The sequence below is a fragment of the Loxodonta africana genome, chromosome 17 (assembly GCF_030014295.1).
Source record: "Loxodonta africana isolate mLoxAfr1 chromosome 17, mLoxAfr1.hap2, whole genome shotgun sequence".
Classification (NCBI taxonomy): Eukaryota; Metazoa; Chordata; class Mammalia; order Proboscidea; family Elephantidae; genus Loxodonta; species Loxodonta africana.
The window spans coordinates 70,659,957-70,683,549 of record NC_087358.1 but is presented as its reverse complement, the minus strand read 5'-3'; the positions used below and the strand labels follow the sequence as shown (position 1 = coordinate 70,683,549).

At 40.3% G+C, this 23,593-nt stretch overlaps 1 protein-coding gene across 9 annotated transcripts in view; it reads left to right on the top strand.

Annotated features, from left to right (window-relative positions):
* The first annotated feature begins 9,915 nt into the window (after nucleotides 1-9,915).
* RCBTB1 (RCC1 and BTB domain containing protein 1) overlaps nucleotides 9,916-23,593 on the top strand; it is a 78,773-nt gene continuing 65,095 nt past the window's right edge. For 5 of the 9 annotated variants that reach the window (XR_010318211.1, XM_064270147.1, XM_064270149.1 and 2 more), the window contains exons 1-2: nucleotides 9,917-10,030; nucleotides 12,558-12,637. The gene's annotated coding sequence lies outside the window, so the exon portion shown is untranslated. Of the gene's footprint in view, nucleotides 10,031-12,557; nucleotides 12,647-23,593 lie in introns of all 9 variants that reach the window. The other 4 variants (XM_064270148.1, XM_064270150.1, XM_064270151.1 and 1 more) reach the window with 3 other exon arrangements.

Here is a 23,593-nt window from a genome sequence, read left to right as displayed (position 1 = left end):
CCCAATGACAGGGCTGCAAGATACATAAAAAAATTTTAACAGAACTGAAAAGTGAGATAGACACCTCCACAATTATAGTAGGAGACTTCAACACACCACTTTTGGAGAAGGACAGGACATCCAGTAAGAAGCTCAATAGAGACATGGAAGACCTAGTTACTACAGTCAACCAACTTGACCTCATAGACCTATACAGAACTCTCCACCCACCTGCTGCAAAGTATACTTTTTTTTCTAGCGCACATGGAACATTCTCTAGAATAGACCACATATTAGGTCATAAAACAAACCTTTGCAGTATCCAAAACATCGAAATATTACAAAGCATCTTCTCAGACCACAAGGCTATAAAAGTGGAAATCAATAACAGAAAAATTGGGGAAAAGAAATCAAATACTTGGAAACTGAACAATACCCTGCTGAAAAAAGACTGGGTTATAGAAGACATTAAGGAGGGAATAAAGAAATTCATAGCATGCAATGAGAATGAAAATACTTCCTATTAAAACCTCTGGGACACAGCAAAAGCAGTGCTCAGAGGCCAATTTATATCGATAAATGCACACATACAAAAAGAAGAAAGAGCCAAAATCAGAGAACTGTCCCTACAACTTGAACAAATAGAAAGTGAGTGACAAAAGAATCCGTCAGGCACCAGAAGAAAACAAATAATAAAAATTAGAGCTGAACTAAATGAATTAAAAAAAAAAAAAGATAGAGAACAGAAAAACAATTGAAAGAATTAACAAAGCCAAAAGCTGGTTCTTTGAAAAAATTAACAAAATTGATAAACCATTGGCTAGACTGACTAAAGAAATACAGGAAAGGAAACAAATAACCCGAATAAGAAACGAGATGGGCCACATCACAACAGACCCAACTGAAATTAAAAGAATCATATCAGATTATTACGAAAAATTGTACTCTAACAAATTTGCAAACCTAGAAGAAATGGATGAATTCTTGGAAAAACACTACCTACCTAAACTAACACATTCAGAAGTAGAACAACTAAATAGACCCATAACAAAAAAAGAGATTGAAACGGTAATCAAAAAACTCCCAACAAAAAAAAGGCCCTGGCCCGGACGGCTTCACTGCAGAGTTCTACCAAACTTTCAGAGAAGAGTTAACACCACTACTACTAAAGGTATTTCAAAGCATAGAAAATGACGGAATACTACCCAACTCATTCTATGAAGCCACCATCTCCCTGATACCAAAACCAAGTAAAGACATTACAAAAAAATAAAATTACCGACCTATATCCCTCATGAACATAGATGCAAAAATCCTCAAAAAATTCTAGCCAATAGAATTCAACAACATATGAAAAAAATAATTCACCACGACCAAGTGGGATTTATACCAGGTATGCAAGGCTGGTTTAATATCAGAAAAACCATTAATGTTATCCATCACATAAATAAAACAAAAGACAAAAACCACATGATCTTATCAATTGATGCAGAAAAGGCATTTGACAAAGTCCAACACCGATTTATGATAAAAACTCTCACCAAAATAGGAATTGAAGGAAAATTCCTCAACGTGATAAAGGGCATCTATGCAAAGCCAACAGCCAACATCACTCTAAATGGACAGAACCTGAAAGCATTTCCCTTGAGAAGGGGAACCAGACAAGGATGCCCTTTATCACCGCTCTTATTCAACATTGTGCTAGAAGTCCTAGCCAGAGCAATTAGGCTAGACAAAGAAATAAAGGGCATCCGGATTGGCAAGGAAGAAGTAAAATTATCTCTATTTGCAGATGACATGATCTTATACATAGAAAACCCTAAGGAATCCTCCAGAAAACTACTGAAACTAATAGAAGAGTTTGGCAGAGTCTCAGGTTATAAGATAAACATACAAAACTCACTTGGATTCCTCTACATCAACAAAAAGAACATCGAAGAGGAAATAACCAAATCAATACCATTCACAGTAGCCCCCCAAAAGATAAAATACTTAGGAATAAATCTTACCAAAGATGTAAAAGACCTATACAAAGAAAACTGCAAAGTACTACTACAAGAAACTAAAAAGGACCTACTTAAGTGGAAAAACATACCTTGCTCAAGGATAGGAAGACTTAACTTAGTAAAAATGTCTATTCTACCAAAAGCCATCTATACATACAATGCACTTCCGATCCAAATTCCAATGTCATATTTTAAGGTGTTGGAGAAACAAATCACCAACTTCATATGGAAGGGAAAGAAGCCTCGGATAAGTAAAGCATTACTGAAAAAGAAGAAGAAAGTGGGAGGCCTCACTCTACCTGATTTCAGAACCTATTATACAGCCACCGCAGTCAAAACAGCCTGGTGCTGGTACAACAACAGGCACACAGACCAATGGAACAGAGTTGAGAACCCAGATATAAATCCATCCACATATGAGCAGCTGATATTTGACAAAGGCCCAGTGTCAGTTAATTGGGGAAAAGATAGTCTTTTTAACAAATGGTGCTGGCATCACTGGATATCCATTTGCAAAAAAATGAAACAGGAACCATACCTGACACCACGCACAAAAACTAAGCCCACATGGATCAAAGACCTAAACATAAAGACTAAAACGATAAAGATCATGGAAGAAAAAATAGGGACAACCCTAGGAGCCCTAATACAAGGCATAAACAGAATACAAAATATTACTAAAAATGACGAAGAGAAACCAGATAACTGGGAGCTCCTAAAAATCAAACACCTATGCTCATCTAAAGACTTCACCAAAAGAGTAAAAAGACCACCTACAGACTGGGAAAGAATTTTCAGCTATGACATCTCTGACCAGCTCCTAATCTCTAAAATCTATATGATTCTGTCAAAACTCAACCACAAAAAGACAAACAACCCAATCAAGAAATGGGCAAAGGAGATGAACACACACTTCACTAAAGAAGATATTCAGGCAGCTAACAGATACATGAGAAGAAAATGCTCTTGATCATTAGCCATTAGAGAAATGCAAATTAAAACCACGATGAGATTCCTTCTCGCTCCAACAAGGCTGGCATTAATCCAAAAAACACAAAATAATAAATGTTGGAGAGGCTGCGGAGAGATTGGAACTCTTATACACTGCTGGTGGGAATGTCAAATGGTACAACCACTTTGGAAATCTATCTGGCGTTATCTTAAACAGTTAGAAATAGAACTACCATACAACCCAGAAATCCCACTCCTCGGAATATACCCTAGAGAAATAAGAGCCTTCACACAAACAGATATATGCACACCCATGTTTATTGCAGCTCTGTTTACAATAGCAAAAAGCTGGAAGCAACCAAGGTGTCCATCAACGGATGAATGGTTAAATAAATTGTGGTATATTCACACAATGGAATACTACGCATCGATAAAGAACAGTGACGAATCTGTGAAACATTTCATAACATGGAGGAACCTGGAAGGCATTATGCTGAGCGAAATGAGTCAGAGGCAAAAGGACAAATATTGTATAAGACCACTATTATAAGATCTTGAGAAATAGTATAAACTGAGAAGAACACATACCTTTGTGGTTACGAGGAGGGGAGGGAGGGAGGGTGGGAGAGGGTTTTTTACTGATTAATTAGTAGATAAGAACTGCTTTAGGTGAAGGGAAGGACAATACTCAATACATGGAAGGTCAGCTCAACTGGACTGGACCAAAAGCAAAGAAGTTTCTGGGATAAACTGAATGCTTCAAAGGTCAGCGGAGCAAGGGCGGGGGTTTGGGGACCATGGTTTGAGGGGACTTCTAAGTCAATTGGCAAAATAATTCTATTATGAAAACATTCTGCATCCCACTTTGAAATGTGGCATCTGGGGTCTTAAATGCTAACAAGCAGCCATCTAAGACGCATCAATTGGTCTCAACCCACCTGGAGCAAAGGAGAATGAAAAACACCAAGGTCACACGACAACTAAGAGCCCAAGAGACAGAAAGGGCCACATGACCCAGAGACCTACATTATCCTGAGACCAGAACAACTAGTTGGTACCCGGCCACAATCGATGACTGCCCTGACAGGGAGCACAGGAGTGAACCCCTGAGGGAGTAGGAGATCAGTGGGATGCAGACCCCAAATTCTCATAAAAAGACCATACTTAATGGCCTGACTGAGACTAGAGGAATCCCGGCGGTCATGGTCCCCAAACCTTCTGTTGGCACAGGACAGGAACCATTCCCGAAGACAACTCATCAGACATGGAAGGGACTGGACAGTGGGTAGGAGAGAGATGCTGATGAAGAGTGAGCTAATTATATCAGGTGGACACTTGAGACTGTGTTGGCATCTCCTATCTGGAGGGGGGATGGGAGGATAGAGAGAGTTGGAAGCTGGCAAAATTGTCACGAAAGGAGAGACTGGAAGGGCTGACTCATTAGGGGGAGAAGAAGTGGAAGTAAGGAGTAAGATGTATATAAACTTATATGTGACAGTCTGACTTGATTTGTAAACGTTCACTTGAAGCTCAATGAAAATTAAAAAAAAAAAAAGGACCATTCACAATATTGCTGTTATCACCCATAAAAAATAACAGTAATTCCCTAGCATCATCTAATATCCAGTCCCTGTTCCAAATCTACAATTAAACACAAACAATTTTTTATAGTTTTTTTTTTGGAGCAAGGTTTCTATCCAAGGTTCACGTATTGCATTTGAAATTGCATTTGAATATCGTTTCTTTAGTCTCCTTTAACCTAGAACAGTTCCTCTAGCTCTTATTCCATGAACAACCTTACGAAGAAACCAAATCCAGCAGTGTTCTTGTCCCCCATTCCGGGTTTGTCAGACTGTTTCCTCACAGTGTCACTTCATTTGTTTCAGGTAACTTCAGCTTTAAAGAGCCCTGGTGGTGCAGTGCTTAAAGTGCTCAGCTACTAACCGAAAGGTCTGTGGTTCTAATCCACCAGCTGCTCTGTGGGAGAAAGATGTGGTAGTCTGCCTCCGTAAAGACTAACCCTAAAGCCAAACCTGTTGCTGTTGGAATTCATAGTGACTCTAGAGACTCGTAGCGACCCAAGAGTCATAGCAATCCTGTAGGACAGAGTAAAACTGGCCCATAGGGTAAAACTGCCCCATAGGAGCGGCTGGTGGATTCTAGCTGTCCACCTTTATGGTTAGCAGCCGAGCTCTTAACCACTGCACCACCAGGGGTCCCGGTAAAGATTACCCAAACCAAACCAAACCCACTGCTGTTGAGTCGATTCTGACTCATAGCGACCCTATAGGACAGAGTAGAACTGCCCTGTAGAGTTTCCAAGGAGCGCCTCATGGATTCAAACTGCCGACCTTTGGATTAACAGCCGTAGCATTTAACCACTCCGCCACCACGGTTTCCCCTGTAAAGATTACAGCCTTGGAAATCCTATGGGACAGTTCTCGCACCATGAGTAGAAATTGATTTGATGGCGGTGGGTTTGGGTTTTTGTTTGTTTGTTTTAACTTCATCTTTAATATTCCAAACCAAGAGGTCAAGGCCCCATCTAAGAATATTCTTACTACCTCCACCCTGGGGTTATTCTAAGAATATTACTACCTCCACCCTGGTGCTCCTGGTGGTGGTGCTGGAACCAGGATCTTTGTTGATGAATGAAAAAGCAAAATGTCACTGTCAGTTCACATGAACAGCACAGGAACTCCATATTTAAAGAGTTCCTTTACCTGACAAAGGACAAAGGCAATTCTAAACTCTCAGCAGGAAGGTGATCTTATGTGGGAGTGGCACAGACAGTCAGGAGAGGTGCTGTGCTGGGAAGGGTTTCATGCCTAGTCCAGGGAGCAGTGTGTGCTTATCTCTTTATGTCACCTGTTCAGCACAGAATCTGCCTAGGTGCAGGTGCAGATATGGGTCAACAGAATAGACTACTTTAGCTAGGGCAGGCAAAAATATTTGTTTATTTAACCTGTTTGCATGATGAGCAACGAGAATTTATCTCGGTTTTGAGGTGAGGGAAAAAGGGAATTAGAATGATTTTTTTTTTTTTTTTTAGTTGACAAAATTTAATGACTTTTTTTTTCTCTTTTTTTTTTTTTATAATAACTTTTATTAAGCTTCAAGTGAACGTTTACAAATCCAATCAGTCTGTCACATATAAGTTTACATACATCTCACTCCCTATTCCCACTTACTCTCCCCGTCTTGAGTCAGCCCTTTCAGTCTCTCCTTTCTTGACAATTTTGCCGGCTTCCTTCTCTCTCTATCCTCCCATCCCCCCTCCAGGCAAGAGTTGCCAACACAATCTCAAGGGTCCACCTGATATAATTAGCTCACTCTTCATCAGCATCTCTCTCCCACCCGCTGACCAGTCCCTTTCATTTCTGATGAGTTGTCTTCGGGGATGGTTCCTGTCCTGTGTCAACTGAAGGTCTGGGGAGCATGGCCGCCGGGATTCCAATTCCTAATACCTCTTCCCTTCTCTCAATTCTTACCAACCTCAGGAGGAGGGAGGGAGCAGAGATGAAAAGATGGAAATAACCTGGGTGCTCCTAGCTGTTTTCAATCTTTCAGAAGAAAAAGTATTCAAGGCTTTGAGGAAGTAACTTAAAATCCCTTTTACTTTCCCTTGCCCTCAACTGAGAACTTCCTTGTGGCCTTTTAAAAAAAAGTAGACCCTAAGCGTCCTTCAGAAACCCTGGTGGCGTAGTGGTTAAGAGTTGGGCTGCTAACCAAAAGGTCAGGAGTTTGAATTCACCAGGTGCTACTTGGAAACCCTATGGGCAGTTCTACTCTGTCCTATAGAGCTGCTATGCGTCAGAGCCAACTCGAAGGCAACCAGTTTGGTTTGTTTGTGTAAGCATTCTTCAGAAAATATTCTTGATAAAGAAAGTTGTGTAAGAGGTTCATTCAACCAGGAATTAGAAGTTCCAGCTGTAGGAACTGGAACCAGATTGGCAGACCCACACTTGACCAAATTGCCACACTCACGGAGGAGGAGAACAGAGAAAGGGAGCAACAGAGGGTGTTCTAATCTTCCACTTACTGAGAAACTGATGTTTAAAGCTCCAAGAGTGATCAGAATCAATGCCCTTTGTTCCACTCCACCTCAAACCTTCCATGACCTGCGTTTCATTAGGTTCCTGACAGATTCTGTTTCCCAGCATAGTCTTGTTTTGCTTTTTAATATCCCAGGAGGTAGAGCCCAGTTTTTTCCTTGAAGTACCTCTTATAAATTGAGTTATTTTGCCCTATAGAGAAAGTTTAGAGAGCGCTAATCTTCTTTGGAACAAATAATTTTGCTATTTTTGGATACCAATCATAGCAAGCTTTTGGAGATGGAAAAAAAAAATAGTAAGAAGTCATCTAGCACTGTTGCTTTTGCTGTGCTGTTGTGTACTGTCGGTCGATTCTGACCCATAGCAGCCCTACAGAGCAGAGTACATCTGACCCATAGGGCTTCCAAGGAGTGGCTGGTGGGTTTGAACTGCTGACCTTTTGGTTAGCAGCTGTAGCTCTTAACCACTGCACAACCAGGGCTCCCATCTAGTACTAGTCCATGTCAATTTTACAGATGAAGAGCCTATGCTTTCTGTGATGGGAAGTTATTCAATCCGATAAATAATCTAATAAATAAACATGTCATTCTTTCAAGTACATTAAAGATGATAATCTAAGTAGGTTTCATTTGTCCTCCATGTAAACGAGGTCACCACATCCAGCAATACAGGATTGCTTGATTTTCCTAAATAAATAATACTGTTTCACACCTCCCTACCTTTGAGCATATTGTGCTCTCTCCTGGAATGTTTTTCCCTACCTTCTTCATCAAATTTCTACTTGTCCGCCAAACTCACCTTTCCAGGGAGATTTCTTCTGAACCTCCATCAAATTTGCGGTTCCTCATTTGCCTTTTATACTTTTCATCCTGTACTGGGATGATAAACCAGACTGTACATTCCCTGAGGTCAGCGACCATGCCTTATTCAACTTCTTATCCTCCCAGATGCTCCAAGTGTGGCACCTGACAGATAACAAACCATGAGCTCTCAGGAAATATTTGATGACTCAAATCCCAAATCCCCATTTCTTCTCAAGCATACATGTTTTACAAAAGTTCTTTAGATAGGGTTGTAGAGAGTGATTACAGCTTTTTTGAGAAAAAAAAAAAAAAAAAAAACCCGTTGCCATCAAGTTGATTCCAACTCATAGTGGCTGGTGGGTTTCAACTGCTGACCTTTTAGTTGGCACCTGAGCTCTTAATCACTGAGCAAAGTAGGCCTCTTTTAATAAAATCGCTGAACTGATTCACAGCTATTCTGGAACCATCAGGGTCCCAAACCAAGAGTCAGTCAACACAGGATTTTGCTTTTGTTTGCCACTGTTGTTATTAGGTGTCGTCAAGTTCTGACTCATAGCACCCTATGTACAACAGAACGAAACACTGCCCAGTTCTGGTCATTCTCACAACTGTTGCTATGTTTGAGTCCATTGTTGCAGCCACTGTGTCAATCCATCACGTTGAGGGTCTTCCTCTTTTTCACTGACTCCCTACCAAACAAGGTGTCCTTCTCCAGGGACTGATCCCTCGTAGTAACACGTCCAAGGCATGTGAGATGAAGCCTTGCCATCCTTGCTTCTAAGGCGTATTCTGGCTATACTTCTTCCAGGACAGATTTGTTGGTTCTTCTGGCAGTCCACAGTATATTCAACATTCATTCTTGGCAAACACCATAATTCAAAGGCATCAATTCTTGTTCGGTCTTCCTTATTGATTGTGCAGCTTTCACATGCATATGAGGCGATTGAAAACATCATGGCTTGGGTCAGGCGCACATTAGTCCTCAAAGTGACGTTTGCTTTTTAACACTTTAAAGAGGTCCTGTGCAACAGATCTGCCCAGTGCAACACATTCTTTGATGGGCATTTACTGTGGATCTATGTAAAATGAAATCCTCTGCAACTTCTATTTGAAGTTGTCTTTGCGGAATCCACTGGACGGCACTGGTTTTGTTTTTTTTTGGTTTTGCCACTAATTACCCCTTTATTCAGTGGATATTGAAGGTCTAATAGGGTCGCTATGAGTCGGAACCCATTGGTGGACAATTCGTTTTTTTTTTTTTACCACATGCCAGGTACCCTACTAAGCACAAAGGTCCTGGTGGTCAAAGAGATTATAATATAGGGGCAAAGGTAGAGAGATAGACAATTAATTCACTTCTTATAGTACAGTACATTTCAGAGCAACGTGAGATTTACATTATATAAATTATGTATCAGAGTACATACAGAGTGTTCTGGAAATCAGGGAAGTTTCAGCCGATGCTGTCTGAACGCACTTCAGTTGCTGAAGTAGTTGTATTAGGGAGGAAGATGCAAGTGTTAAAAACAATTTAAGCACCCTGACACACATGGGATCACCAGGATTGAGAGTCTACACAGCAGTAACTGTTTTTTGTTTTTTAGTATTCATTTACTGCCATGAGCATCGTTTACTAAGTCAACACCGAACGGTGCTAGCAGTGAAATTTAAATAATTTCAACACCAAGAGATTAAGGTATACCGTATAGTGTTTATTCGAACAGTTAATCTATGCATACAAAGAGTGCTAAAAATAAAAGTCCCCCCTCCACAGGCTAGTAACAAAAAGATTTTAAGGAGGAAAAGAGGAAATCGTGTATAAAATTCCTCACTGGCTAATGGTAATCGTAACGTGAGGGCATTCTGGAGGCGCAGAGGTTAAATAGCTCCGCTGCTAACCTAAAGGTCGGAGCTGGAGAAAGACGCGGCAGTCGGCTTCCGTAAAGGAAGCCCTATGGGGCACGTCTACTCTGTTCCAGAAAGGTCCCTGTGAGTCGGAACAGACTCCACGACGCAGTGTCTTTTTTCTTTTTTGGTTTTTTAATCTTAGCGCGATTGATTGGCTCGCGGGCCTCCGCGTCACGTGAGGCGCCCGGGCCGCAAATCCCGCAGCTTGGCGCCGCCTCCGGCCCCCCTCCGCCGCCTCTGCGCAGCACCGCTCGGCTTCTCCGGCGGCCGAGCCTCGGGGTCGCCGGCTTCCTGCTCTGGGCCGGCGGTCTGCGCGGTGGCCTCCCCGGTAGGTGTGGGCGGGCGCCTGGCGAGCGCCGAGACCGCTTCCGCCCCACCCTTCGCCTGGCCTTTCCTCTCCTCCCGGCGGCGGACTATCCCGGGCCGCTTCCCGGGCCGCTTCCCGGGCCGGTCTGGCTGTGCGCGCCGCCCGGCACCCGGCCTGACACCGGCCCGCTACGCCTGCACGCAGCCCGGGTCCGCGCCCGACCGCCGGCGCTGCGCCCCGGGCGGGTGGTGGGGCCGCCGGCTGGGCACCGTTAGCACCTCCGCTAAGGTTTCCTCAGAGGAGGAGGGAGAAGGGGGAGGCTGGGGAAACTTTTCCCTTCTCGCTTTTTTGAGCTGCATGGGCTGCTGTTGGCTCTTAGCGGAATCCTGTCACTTCTCTCGCGCTGTTTTTCCGAGGGGGGACCGCCTCTCTGGCTCTCCAGTTCCTCATTGGCCCTTTCGGGACCTTAGCATCTCTTTCTTCGCTCCTCGGAGCTGGTGGTGTCACTGGCGTTATTGACTTTCTCTTTCCCCCATTTACACGGAATCCACAAAGGGGATTCTCTCAGTAGGGACCTTTACCCGGGACTACGGTGAACTGAGTGAAGTGACATTTCCCTGATAAAGGACTTGCTCTGTTTTGTCTAAGATGAGCGTCGAGGCACGCTGGGTTCTCCTAAGTGACCTTTTACTTTATTTGCGTGTGAGACACTCCCGAAGCCACTTGCTGTAGAATTCTGCAGCTGGGGAGTCCAATTTTATAAAGTAAGCTTGCAGCAGTGCTTAAAAAAACAAATTCATGGTCCTATTTGCCTTTGCACCATTCTTTTTTTTGTGTGTTGGGGGGATTAAGTCCTTGGAGGGCAAAATTGTGGATTTCTTAAACTGGTATATATTATGGGCTGGTGACGTCAAACGGCCAGGTATGGAATGCCAGACGAAATGAAAAATGACAAGCCTTAGGGTAGTTTATAGTGTATTTAAAATTCAGAGTGTATCAATTTAAAGTGAGCATTGGTGGCTCAGTGGTGATAGCCATCGACCGTTATCCGAAAGGTCAGCAGTTCGAAACCACCAGCTGCTCTGCGGGAGATAGATTTACAGCCTCGGAAACCCTTTGGGGTGGCTATGAGTCTGAATCCACTGGTTGGCAGTGGGGTTTTTTTGTTTTTGTTTTTGATCTGCTTTCAGGGTGCAATATGTAACCATGTATTTAGATTCTATAAATATAGCAGTTCATCTGTAGGATAAATATGTTTTAATCCACTGATTTGTTTATTAATGCTTATGGACACGTGTTTTTTATTCTGCCTGCTAGTATGTTTTTCTTGAAGAGGGAGGATATTCATCTTTAAATCCACAGAGATTTTTATGTGTGTGATCCAAGTAATCAGGTTCTGGGAACTTAGGAGAACAAATAGCCATAAAAATCGAAAGCTGTCAAGCTTGCATCTTAAAAAATATATATATTTTTAATTAAAAAAATTTAAGTTACCATTTTGCGTTCCCACCAGCAGTGGGTAAGGGTTCCAGTTTCCTTACATCCTTGCCGTCATTTATTATTTTCTGTTTATTTATTTATTTTTTAAATCTTAGCCATCCTGTTGTTGTTAGGTGCCATGGAGTCAGTTCTGACTCACAGGGATCCTGTGTACAACAGAATGAAATACTGTCAGGTCCTTTGCCATCCTCACAATCATTGCTGCCCTGAGTGGATTTGCATCTCTCTTATGGCTGATTTTTTTTTTTTATGGCTGATGGCTGCTAACCAAAAGGTTGGCAGTTTGAATCTACCAGGTACTCCTTGGAACCTCTATGGGACAATTCTACTCTGTCCTGTAGGGTTGCTATAAGTCAGAATCATCTCAGTGTTAACAGGTTTTTTGGTTTAATGGCTAATGACAATGAGCATCTTTTCATGTGTTTGGTGGCTGTTTGACTGTCCTCTTTGGTGAAATATCTGTTCAAGTCCTTTGCTCACTTTATAGTTGGGTTATTTATCTTTTTGTTGTTAGGTTACCAAAGTTTTATATATATTTTGATTACTAGATTCTTATCAGATAGATGATTTCTGAAGATATTCTCTCGCTTGTTAGTTTGCCTTTTTGCTTTTTTTGATAAAGTCTTGTGATAAACAAAAGTATTTAATTTTTGTTAAGTCCCATTTATTTATTTTGTCTTTCTCTGTGCTTTTGTTATATTAGATAATCCATTGTTAAAAGCTAGGCCTGACGGCCTTGCCCTGGATTTTCTTTCTTTCTTTCTTTTTAAATTTTATTGTTTTAAGTGCAGGTTTACAGCACAAGTCAGTTTTTCATTAAAAAGTTTTATAGACAAATTGTTTTGCGACATTAGTTTCAGTCCCCACATTGTGTCAGTGTTCTCCCCTTTCCCTTTCCACCCTGGGTTCTCCACGTCCATTCGTCCAGTTTTCCTGTCCCTTCCTGCCTTCTTGTCCTTGCTTTGGGGCAGGTGTTTCCCATTTGGTCTCCTATACTTGATTGAACTAAGGAGCACCTTCCTCATGTGTGTTATTGTTTGTTTTACAGGCCTGTCTAATCTTTGGCTGAAAGTGGACTTCAGGAGTGGCTTCATAGCCTCTGGGTTTCCTCTAATCTCTGTCAGACCGGTAAGTCAGGTACTTTTTTTTTTTTTTAATGAATTTGAATTTTGTTTCACAGTTTTCTCCAGCTTTGTCTGGGACCCTCTATTGTGATCCCTGTCACAGCTGTCAGTGGTGGTAGCCTGGCACTACCTAGTTCTTCTGGGTTAAGGTGGTGGAGGCTGTGGTACTTGTGGTCCATTAGTCCATTGGAGTAATGTTTTCCTTGTGTCTGTGGTTTTCTTCATTCTCCTTTGCTCCAATAGCTTTATCTTAGATGGCCACTGGCAAGCTTGTAAGGCTCACCAAAGTTGAATGTAGAACATTTTTTTATGAGCTCTGTTATGCCAGTTGACCTAGATGTCCCCCAAGACCATGGCCCCCAGCCTTCAACCCCAGTAACTCGATCCCTCAAGGTGTTTGGATGTGTATAGGGACCTTCTATGGCTTTCCCTTGGTCAAGTTGTGCTGACTTTCTCTATACCGTGTGTACTTTCCCTTTGCCAAACTTATACTATCTAGTTAGTGATTTTCCCTCCACACCTCTCCTCTCCCAAGTTACCATTAAAGATTGTTTTTTTTTCTGAGTGTAAACCTTTTCTTGGGTTTTTATACTGGTGGTCTCATACAGTAGTTGTCCTTTAGTGATTGACTTATTTCACTCAGCATAATGCCCTCCAGACATATCCATGTTGTGAAATGTGTCACGGATTCATCATTGTTCTTTATCATTGCGTAGTATTGCATTGTGTGTATGTACCATAGTTTTTTATGCATTCATCTGTTGATGAGCACTTACATTGTTTCCATCTTTTTGCTTTTGTGAATAATTCTGCACTGAACATGGGTGTGCATATGTCTATTTGTGTGACAGCTCTTATTTCTCTAGGATATATTCCTGGGAATGGGATAGTGAATCTTACGGTATTTCTATTTCTAGCTTTCTAAGGAGGTGCTATATCATTTTCCTTAGCAGTTGTACCATTTCATATTTGCACCAGTAGTGCATAACATTCCAATCTCACACCTCTCCCACATTTGTTATTTTCTGTTTTTTTGATTAGTGTCAGTAGTGTTGGGGTGAGATGGTACCTCATTTTAGTTTTGATTTGCATTTCTCTAGTGGCTACTGATTGGGAGCATTTCCTTATGTGCCTCTTAGCTGCCTGAGTGTCTTTGGTAAACTGTCTTTTTGTATCCTTTGCCCATTTTTTAATTGGATTTTTTGTCTTTTTGTTGTTGAGGTGTTGAAGCATTTTATAGATTTTAGAGATTAGACCCTTGTCAGATATGTCATAGCCAAATTTTTTTTTCCCAGTCTGTAGGTTCTCTTTTCACTCTTTTGATGAGGTTTTTTGATGAGCATTAGTGTTTAATTTTTAGGAGCTCTCAGTTATCTAGTACATCTTTGGGTGCTTGTCGTTTGTTAGTTGCGGTTTGTATTCTCTTTATGTCATGTGTTAGGGTCCCTAGTGTTGTCCGTATTTTTTCTTCCATGAACTTTATTGTTTTAGGTTTTATGTTTAGGTCTTTGATCCACTCTGAGTTAGTTTTTGTGGAAGGTGTGAGGTATGGGTCCTGTTTGATATTTTTACAGATGGGCCTCCAGTTGCCAGTACCATTTGTTAAAAAGATTATAGTTGCCCAATTTTATGGATTTTGATCCTTTTTCAAAGATCAGCTGACCATAGGTGGCTGGATGTACATCTGGGTTCTCCATTCTGTTCCATTGGTCTGTGTGCTGTTGTACTCGTATCAGGCTGTGTGACTGCTATGGCTACATAGTAGGTTCTGAGAGCAGGTAGTGTGAGGCCTCCTACTTTGTTCTTTTTCTTCAATGATACTTTGCTTATCTGGGGCCACTTTCCTTTCCACATAAAGTTGGTGATTAGTTATTCCATCTCATTAAAGAATCCTGTTTTTTGGAATTGAGATTGCCTTATAGCTGTAGATTTCTTTGGGTAGGATTGATGATTTCACACTGTTGAGTCTTTCTATCCATGAGCATGGTATGTTTTTCCATTTACATAGGTCTCTTGGTTTCTTGCAGTAGTATTTTGTAGTTTTCTTTGTGTAGGTCTTTTATATCCTTGTTAGATTTATTCCTACGTATTTTATCTTTTTAGGGGCTATTATAAATGGTATTGTTTTCCTGCTTTCCTTTCGAAGTTCTCTCCATTGGTGTATAGGAATCCAACTGATTTTTGTTATGTTTATCTTGTATCTTGCTACTCTGCTGAATCTTCCTATTAGTTCCAGTAGTTTTCTTGTGGAATCTTTGGGGTTCTCTATGAATAGGATCATATCATCTGTGGATGGGGATAGATTTACTTCTTCCTTTCTAATTTGGATGCCCTTTATTTCTTTTTCTTGTCTTATTGCTCTAGCTAGGACTTCTAGCATGGCATTATATAGGAGTGGTGATAAAGGGCATCCTTGGCTTGTTCCTGTTTTCCAGGGGGAATGCTTTCAGCATCTTTCCATTGAGGATTGTGTTGGCTCTTGGTTTTATATAAATGCCCTTTGTTATGTTGAGGAATTTCCCTTCTATTCTTGTTTTATTGGGAGTTTTTATCAGGAATAGGTGTTGAACTTTATTGAATGCATTTTCTGTATTGATTGAGATGTTCATGTGATTCTTTTCTTTTGTTCTCTTAATGTGGTGGATTGTGTTGATTGATTTTCTAATGTCTAAGCATCCTTGCAAACCTGGTATGAATCCCACTTGGCTGTGGTGTATTATGATTATTTTTTATGATGCTGAATTTTGTGGGCTAGAATTTTGTTGAGAATTTTTGCATCTATATTCATGAGAGAGCCAAAACAAACAAAACAAAAAAAAACCAAACCCAGTGCCATCAAGACGATTCCGACTCATAGTGACCCTCTAGGACAGAGTAGAGCTGCCCCATAGAGTTTCCAAGGAGCGCCTGGCATATTCGAACTGCCAACCCTTTGGTTAGCAGCTGTGGCACTTAACCACTATGCCACCAAGCTTTCCCTCATAAGAGATAGTGGTCTGTAATTTTCTTTTTTTGCAGTATCTTTGGTTTTGGTATCAGGGTTATGCTGGCTTGATAGAATGAATTCGGGAGTATCTCTTCCTTTTCTGTGCCCTGAAATAGTTTGATTAGTACCAATGTGAGCTGTTCTCTGAATATTTGGTAGAATTCTCCAGGGAAGCCGTCAGGGCCAGGGCTTTTTTGTTGTTGTTGTCGGAGGTTTTTTTTAATTGCCTCTTAAGTCTCTTCTATGGTTATGGATCTGTTCAGATTTTCTCTCTCTGCTCGTGTCAGTTTAGGTAGATAGTGTATTTCTAGAAATTTGTCCATTTCCTCTAGGTTCTCAGATTTGTTGGACACAATTTTTCATAGTATTCTGTTATGATCCTTTTTATTTCAGTTGGGTCTGTTGTAATGTCTCCCATCTCATTTCTTATGTGGGTTATTCCTTCTACTATTTTTCTTTTGTCAGTTTGGCCATCAGTTTGTTGGTATTGTTGAACTTTTCAAAGAGCCAACTTTTGGTCTTGTTGATTCTTTCTATTGTTTTTCTAATCTGTTTTATTTATTTGTGCAGTAATCTTTATTATTTCCTTTCTTCTTTTGGCTATGGGCCTCTTTTTCTGCTCTCCTGCTATTTGTTTGAGTTGTAGGGCTCGTGTTTTGATTTTGACCCATTCTTCCTTTTTGATGTGTGCATCTGTTGCTATAAATTGACCTCTGAGTTGTGCCTTTGCTGTCTTCCAAAGGTTTTGTTATGACGTGTTTTCATTAGCATTTGTTTCTAGGAATTTTTTAATTCTTTCTTTGATATCTTCTATAACCCAGTTGTTTTTAAGCAAGGTGTTACTCAGTTTCCAGGTATTTGATTTTTTTTCCTTGTTCTTTGTTTCTACTTTCATAGCATTGTGATCAGAGAGAGTGCATTATATTATTTCAGTATTTATTGAGAGTTGCTTTGTGGCCTAAAATGTGATCTATTCTGGAGAAGGTTCCATGTGCATTGGAAAAGAGTGTATATTTTGCTGCTATTGGTTGGAGTGTTCTTTATATGTCTGTGAGGTCAAGTTGGTTGATTTTGGCCTTTATATCTTCTGTATCTTTGTTGAGTTTCTTTCTCAGATGTTCTGTTTTTTACAGAGGGTGGTGTGTTGAAGTCTTCTGCTATTATTGTGGAACTGTCTCTTTTTGGTGCTGTTAGAATTTATTTTATGTATTTTGGATCCCTGTTGTTGGGTGCATCGATATTTATTAAGGTTATGTCTTCTTGGTGGATTTTTAGTTTAATCATTATGTAATGTCCTTCTTTGTCTTTTATGGTTGATTTTCCTGAAGTCTGTTTTATCTTAGGTTTACTATTACCACTCCTGCCCCTTTTTAGTTATTGTTTGGTTGATGTGTTTTTTCCATCCTTTGATTTTTAATATATTTATGTCTTTATGTCTAAGGTGTGTCTCTTGTACACAGCATATTGGTGGATCATGCTTTTTTATCCATTCTGCCAATCTCTGTCTCTTTCCAGGTTCATTTAAGCCATTTACAGTCAGTGTGATTATCAACATGTATGAGTTTATTGCTGTCATATTGTTGTGCCTTTTTGTGTGGCGCTAACGTTTTCTTTTTCCTCTTACTTTTCTGTGCTGAGCTCTTTTTGTTTGTGTATTTTCTTTTGTTTTTACAGATTTTGTGTTTGCTGAGACTTTGTTTTTCTTTTTTATTCTGTTGAGTTGGCTTGTTAAGTTTCCTTGTGGTTACCTTGAAATTTACCCTTATCTTCCTAAGTTTGAACCAGTCTTTTATTACCTAGTATGGCCTTGACTTCCTCTCCATTTGGAAGTTTTATGCTTCCACCATTTATTTCACCTTTTATTGTTTTATGTTGATTTTATTATTTTATTGCCATCATTTACAGATTGATGTCTTTGTTTCCTTGTTTTAAGTCTTTTAGCTTTGTTTTATTATTGAGAGTTCTTTACCTAAGTTGGTATATGGTGAGTTTATTCTGTGTTTTAGACTCTCGTTGTTGTTTGTTGTTGTTGGTTCTCTAACTGAAGGACTCCCTTTGATATTTCTTGTATGTTTGGTTTGGTTTTTACAAAATCCCTTAACTTCTGTTTCTGGAAATGTACTAATTTCACTATTGTATTTGAGAGTTTTGCAAGATAATTATTCTTGGTGGGCAGTTTTTTTTCTTTCAATCTTTTTATAGAAGTCATCCCATTGCCTTCTTGCCTGCATAGTTTCTTCTGAATAATCAGAGTTGAGTCTTATTCTTTTCCCTTTGTGACTTTTCTTTTTCCCCAAGCTACTCTCAGGATTCTTTCTTTGTCTTTAGTTTTGGCAAGTATGATTATGATATGTCTTGGTGACTTTCTTTTGGGGGTCTATCCTATATGGGGTTTGTTGAGTGTTGAGCTTCTTGGATGGCCACCTTTTTGACTTTCATGATATTTGGGACGTTTGCTGCCAGCAAATCTTCAGCCTTCTTCTCTGTTTTTTCCATTTTCTCCCCCTGTTCTGGAACTTCAGTTACATGCAGATTTTTGCTCTTGATTGTGTCTCTCATAATTCTTAGGTTTTCTTCATTCTTTTCTCTGATTTTTCCTCAAACAAAGTAATGTTCATGTATTTGTCTTCAGTCTCACTGATTATGTCTTCCATTGTTTCAGATTTGTTCCTTAAACCTCCTATTGAGTTGTCCATTTCTGAAATTTTGTTGTTTATCCTTTAGATTTCTAGCGGCAGTTTTTGTATGTATTTATTTTGACGTTTTGTTCTTGTTTTATTTTCTTGAATTCTTCTATTGCCTTGTCTGTATTTTCCTTGATTTTGGATATGTTTTCACTGATTTTGTTTGGTTTCCATGATTTTGATTATTTTTTCCTTCCTTTTGTCTGTTTTTCTTGATCTCTTTCCTAATCTCTTGGAGAGCCCTGCGTATTAGTCTTTTGAATTCTGTATCAGGTAGCTCCATGCCTTTTCTTCTTCTGGAAGTTCATTTGATTCTTATTTTGGTCACTTGCTGGAGCCATCTTCTCCTGTTTTTTTTTTTAATATGTTTTGATATCTGCTGCCTCTGAGCCATTAAGGCATTATTTTTTTTAATTTATTGATTGTATGTTTGCTTCACCCTGCTTCTTTGTTTTGTTTTGATATGTCAGGGCAGTTGGGCCAGGCATGCTTTGCTGCTTGCTTGTCTGTGGGCACGATAGTCTCAACACCTTTACTGGGTGAGCAGGGCAGCAGCAGGCAGGGTGAATCCACTTTACTGTACGCTCACTTGGTGAGGTGGTTTTGTGCAGACTGGGTGGGCTCTATCTGCCTCCTGATGCTGGTCCAGCAGTGTTGCAGCATTCAGATCCCCTCTCCAGCTAGGTGGGGATGTCAGACGGGGAATGGCCCAGGCTCCCTTCCCTTCATTCAGCAGCTGGTCAAGTGGCAGGAGGGAGGGGCATTGTGGGCCTGGTTTGGTGGTGGGCCTGAGCCAGGCATGTTCTAGCCACAGCAGCATGGAAAGGGCCAGCGGGAAGGGGGTGTGGCCTACGGGGCTGGGAGAGGGGACAAAGAAAAGAAAAAGGGTAGCCAGTGGGGGGGGGGTGGCCCTAGGGCCTTCCGGGAGGGGCTGTAATGTGGCCTGCAGGGCATAGGTGGTAGGTAGAAAGCGCCTAGCCAGTGCCAATTTAGCTGCAGCGGTGCTGTGTGGCCTGGTAGCATGGGGGGAGGTAGTGTATGGGGCTAGGTAGAAGGAAGAAAGAAAAGGAAGAAAGAGAAGAAAAAAATGGTGTGGTGGGAGTTGGTAGGTGGTGGCAGGGGGAACCTGAGGTGGTAGCAGCCGGTGGCTCTCGAATCACGATGGTGTGGCATGGCCTGTCAGGAAGGGGTAGAGGAGATATACAGGGCCACGTAGGAGAGAGAAGGAACAGGAAGAAAGGGAAAAAAGTAAAAAAAAAAAATGACATGGTAGGAGCTGATGGGTGGGGGCAGGGCACACCTGGGGTGGTGATGGACCAGTGGCTCTCTAGCCAAAGTTGCACGGTGTGGCCTAGTGGTGTACAAGGCTAGGTGGGAAGGAAAAAGAAAAGGAGGAAAGGGGGAAAAAATGGCACAGCAGGAGTCAGCAGGTGGGGGCAGGGCTGACCCGGGCTGGCGGTGGGCTGGTAGGTCTCTAGCTGAGTGGTGTGGCATGGCCCATTGGGAAGGGGTGAGTGTGGTGTACGGGGCTAGGTAGGAGGAAGAAAGAAAAGGAAGATGGAAAATGGCACAGCAGAAGCAGGTGGGTGGGGGCAGAGTGGACTTGAGTTGGCAGCAGACCAGTAGCTCGCTGTCCAGGGCAGTGTGGCTGATTGGGAAGGGATGGAGGTGATTTACTGGGCAGAAGGGTGAGGAGTGGGAAAGCATGTTTCTCTGGTTATCAGGTGCTCTGTCTCTTCTTTGGGAGCTCTGTTAAGTGGTCTTCTTGTATTCCCTGTCCGGGGTAATTACTAGCTGTGCTTCAAGACGGTAATACTGTGCTTTTTTTAGTCAGCAGGGAACCTCCACTCTGTATTTCTCCCTGTTTTTTATTTGCCTCCATTTTCTTCTTCCATTCAGTGTTTGACCTAGTTCTTTATCCCTTCATTTGAAGCTTAAGGTTCCAGGATTGATGTTTGTATCTGTTTTACTTAGTGTTTTGAGTCTTTGCTGAAGAGGGACAGCATGATGCATCTGTCTAGGGTGCCATGTTAGTTCTACCTCATGCCCCTGAATTTTCTTTTATGAGTTTTATCATTGGAGTTTGCACACTTGTGTCTTAATCCGTTTTAAATTTGTTTTTGTGTATATTGTGAGGCATGGCTCCTCTTTCATTTGTCTGCATGTGGAAATCCAGTTTTCCCAGCGCCATTTATTGAAGAGACTCTTGTTTCCCCATTGAATGAACTTAGCGCCCTTTTAAAAAATCAGTGGACCATAGATGTATGGATTTACTTCTGGACTGTCCTTTCAGTTCCATTGGTATATGTGTCTATTATTATATCAGTACTAGGCTGTTTTGCTTACTGTAGCTTTGTAATATGTTTTGAAATGAGGAAGTGTAAGTCCTCATGCTTATTCTTTTTCTTCAAAATTGCTTTAGCAATTCAAGGCCTCTTGCTATTCCATATTAAGCTCAGGATTGGTTCTTCTATTTCTGTAAAAAAGACTTGGAATTTGACTAGGATTGTGTTGAATCTGTAGGTTGCTTTGAGTATTGTTGACATTTTAACAATATTAAGTCTTCCAATCCATGAACACAGGACATCTTTCCATTTATTTAAGTCTCCTCTAATCTCTTGCAGCAGTGTTTTATAATTTTCTTTGTGTAAGTCTTTCACATCTCTGGTTAAATTTATCCCTTGGTATTTTTTTTTCGATGCTATTGTGAATGGAATTGTTTTCCTGATTTCCCTTTCAGATTTCTCATTGCTGGTGTGTGGAATCCCAGATGATTTTTGTTTGTTGACCTTGTACCCTGCAACTTTGCTAAATTTTTCTATTAGCTCTAGAAGTTTTCACGTGGACTCTTTGGGATTTTTTTACATATAGGCTCATGTCATCTGTGAATAGAGATAAATTTAGTTGTTTTCTAATCTGGATACCTTTTATTTCTTTTTCTTGTCTTATTGCTCTGACTAGACTTATAATACAATATTGAATAGAAGTGATGAGAGTGGGCACCCTTGTTCCTGATATCAAGGGGAAAGCTCTCCATCTTTCTCCATTAAGTATAACATTCGTTGTTGGGTTTTCATATATGCCCTGAGTCATATTGAGGAACTTAACCTTCTTTTCCAATCTTGTTGAGGGTTTTCATCAAGAAAGGATATTGGATTTTATCAAATGCCTTTTCTTCATCAGTAAAGATGATCATGTGGTTCCTTTCCTTTGTTCAATAGATGTAGTGTATTACATTTATTAATTTTTTTGTTGTTGAACATCCCTGTATTCCTGAAATTAATCCCACTTGGCCATGGTATATGACTCTTTTAATATGCTGTTGGATTCTGTCCATTAGTATTTTGTTGAGAATTTTTGCATCTGTATTCACAAGGGATATTGACCTGTAGTTTTCTATTCTTTCGGTGTCTTTGTCTTGTTTTGGTATTAGGCTTATGTTTGCTTCTTAGAATGAATGAGGGAGTATTCATTTCTTCTTTGTGTTTTGGGAAAGTTTAAACAGGCTTCATGTTAATTCTTCTTTAAATATTTGGTAGAATTCCCCATTGAAGCCATCTCGTCCAGGACTTTTTTTTATTGGGAGATTTTTGATGACTGATTCAATCTGTTTACTTATTGTCGGTCATTTGAGACTTTTTATTTCCTCTTGAGTCACTGTAGGTAGGTTGTGTTCTTTTAAGAATTTGTCCATTTTGTCTAGATTATCCAGTTTGTTGGTATGTAGTTGTTTGTAGTAGTTTGTCATAAGTCTTTTTATTTCTGTCAGGTCAGTTGTAATATCTCCCATTTTCATCTCTTATTTGGGTATTTGCATCTTTTGTCTTTTTTTCTTTGTCAGTCTAGCTAAAGGTTTGTCAAATTTGTTGATGTTTTCAAAGAACCAACTTCTGGTTTTGTTGATGCTATTGTTTTTCTGTTTTCTCTTTCATTTATTTCTGTTCTGATCTTTGTTATTTCCTTCCTTTGGGTAGGTTTAGGCTTAGTTTGCTTTTATCTTTCTAGTGCCTAAAGTTGTAGAGTTAGGCTGCTGATTTGAGATCTTTTTTCTTTTTTTCATGTAGGCGTTTATTGCTATAAGTTTCTGAGTGCTGTCTTCTCTGAATCCTATAAATTTTGGTATGTTGTGCTTTCATTTTCATTTGATTCTGAGTAATTTGTGATTCATCTCATCTTCTCATAGCGACCCTATAGGACAGAGTAGAACTGCCCCTTTGAGTTTCGTCCGAATCGACTCAACGGCAGTGGGTTAATTTGTGAATTATCTTTTAACTTCACTGATAGTGTAATAATGTGTTGTTTAATTCCATATGTTTGTATTTTTCCAGTTTTTTTTTCCTGTTCCTGATTTCTAGTTTCACTCCATTGTAGTCAGAGAAATTACTCTGATTTCAGTCTTTTTAAATTTATCAAGACTTGTTTGATGACCTAACTTGTGGTCTACCCTGGAGAATGATCCATGTGCACTGGGGTAGAATGTGCTTTTGTTAAGTCTAGTTGGTTTATAGTGTCATTCAGGCCCCCTCTTTCCTTGTTGACCTTCTTTCTCCATGTTCTGTCTAGTAGTGAAAGTGGTGTGTTAAAGGCTCCAGCTGTTACTTAGTGTTGTCTATTTCTTTATTCCGTTATATCAGTGTTTGGTTTATATATTTAGGTGCTCTGATGTTGGGTGCATATATATTTACAGTTGTTAAATCTTCTTGATGAATTGACTCATTTGTCACCATATACTGTCCATCTTTATCCTTTCTAACAGACTTTACCTTAAAGTCTACTTTGTCTGATATTAAGATTGCCATCCCAGCTCTCTTTTGTTATTATTTGCATGGAATATATTTTCCATCCTTTCCCTTTCAATCTGTTTGTGTCCTTTGGTGTAGGGTGTTAGACTTAGTTTTTTAAAATTGTTCCAAGTAGTATATTAAGTCCACAGTATAGACTTTTTAATATTTTGCAAGCAAAACTTGGAAAAGAATTTAGAAAATACAGCCAAGCATAAGGAAGGATGTGCATCATCTATAATTTTACCCCCTAAAGATAGCACTGTTTGGGGTATAAGCAATTTTTTCTATATAAATTAATTGTGTTCCTGGCTTCAGATAGTGCGATTTCAGATTGTAAGAGATACTGTGATATCCAAATCTAGCACATTCCTGAGTCTAGGAGAGCATGTAGCAAGGATTTAGAAATGAGGAATTTATCCAAATGTATTTGATTCAGATAAGGGTTCAGATAGCAAGAGTTCAAATGGCTAGGACCTGTAAAGCCTCTATATTTTTGAGCATTAGGT